We start from the raw sequence: 2,013 nt of genomic DNA, 5'->3' as shown, positions 1-2,013 counted from the left end.
CCTCAGTGCTGGAATATGTTTGAACACTTAATCCCTGCCTTGCTCATTCTTACTTTCAATTAGTCAAATTGAAAAAAAAAACTACAGTTAGTTTTTAGACGAGAGGCTGCCAGTGAAAAATGAAAAGAGTTACAGCCAGCAACAAATACATAATGAAAAAATAGGAACACTAAAGATTAAACACACTGATGGTTCCTCCCCACCACTGCACAGCCTCCAATAGCTCAGTGGATGCATTGGGTACAGTGATGAACCAAAGGGATTTTGTAGGTTCCAGGTCTGCTCCTAGTCTCTGGTGAAATATCTGAACTTAAATTACTTAATCAGTTGCGTTCTCCAGCATAGTTCCAATTATTTTTTAATGTTCTTTTATTAACAAGTAATTAGGTTCAGTGTCTTTGAGTTAGAGGAGAAAAATCAAATAAGACTTCCGGCTACTGATTATTATGCTACTATCCTTTTTAAGAAAATATATATGTATGGAAGCCAAGAGAGGAGTTGCGACCCGATTACTTTAAATAGCTTCACAGAGAAAGAAAGGCTACCTGACGATAAATAGTCAAAGGTTCACTAATGGCTTCTATAGGAATCTTTACTTAGGGTTTATTATAAATTGATTTTATCAACAAGGAAGATTGAGGGCATGATTTTCCCACTGCGTTGCACCCGGCGCCGATCTGGAGGTGTTGGGTTCATTGCGGGGAAGGCCCAAATCAGTCTTCGCGCTGGGTGCAAAACCTTGTGTGAGTCACCCGACATGCGGCGCCTGGCATGATCTGCATCACACCTTTAAAAATGGAAATAGACCGCATTCTCTCAGCGCCCAGGAGTTACTGGCGAGGCCACAACCGGGCACTGATTAGTACTGGTCGCCACAAGCAGTGACCAGGCGTGATGGCTACTTCAAGGGACTTTGGAGCCCCCGGGTAGTTGGGGACAGGGCAGGGTAGTACTCTAGTACTCCGCTGCCATGCGGGCAGTGCTAACTTGGCACGCTGGCAGTGCCATCAGGTGCTAGGTTGGCAGTGACAGAGTGTCATGTTTGCACCGCCAAGGGTCAGAGCCGAAGGAGGGCAATGGCCATGAAATGGGGGTGTTCTGTTTTATTCATTTATGGGATGTGGCATCGCTAGTTAGGCCAGCATTTATTGCCCATCTTAAGGTTGCCCTTCTTAAGGTGGTGGTGAGTTGCCTTCTTGAACCACTGCAGTCCCTGAGGTGTAGGTACACCCACAGTGCTGTTAGGGAGGGAGTGTCAAGATTTTGTCCCAGCGACAGTGAAGGAGCGGCGATATATTTCCAAATCAGGATGGTGAGTGACTTAGAAGGGAACTTCCAGGTGGTGGGGTTTCCAGGTATCTGCTGCTCTTGTCCGTCCAGATGGTTGTGGTCATGGATTTGGAAGGTGCTGCCTAAGGAACCTTGCTGAGTTACTGCAGTGTATCTTGTCGATGGTACACACGACTGCCACTGCTTGACGGTGATGGAGGGTTTGAATGTTTGTGGAAGGGGTAGCAAACAAGCAAGCTGCTTTGTCCTGGATGGTGACAAGCATCTTAAGTGTTATCGGAGCTGCACTCATCCAGGCAAGTGGAGAGTATTCCATTACACTCCTGAATTGTGCCCTGTAGATGGTGGACAGGCTTTGGGGACCAGGAGGTTAGTTACTCGACGTAGCATTCCTAGCCTTTGATCTGCCCTGGTAGCCACAATATTAATATTACTAGTCGAGTTCAGTTTCTAACCCCCCAGGATGTTAATTGTGGGACGTTCAGTGATGGTAATACAATTAAATGTCACGGGGCGATGGTTGGATCCTCTCTTGTAGGAGATAGTCATTGCCTGGCACTTGTTTGGCACAAAAGTAACTTGTTACTTGTCAGCCCAAGCCTGGATATTGTCCAAGTCTTGCTGCATTTGGACATGGACTGCTTCATTATCTGAGGAGTCATGAATGGTGCTGAACATTGTGCAGTCATCTGCGAACATCCCCACTTCTGACCTCATGGTGGA

Source organism: Scyliorhinus torazame, chromosome 14, assembly GCF_047496885.1.
Source record: "Scyliorhinus torazame isolate Kashiwa2021f chromosome 14, sScyTor2.1, whole genome shotgun sequence".
NCBI classification, from domain to species: Eukaryota; Metazoa; Chordata; class Chondrichthyes; order Carcharhiniformes; family Scyliorhinidae; genus Scyliorhinus; species Scyliorhinus torazame.
Note: the sequence above shows the minus strand (reverse complement) of the source record.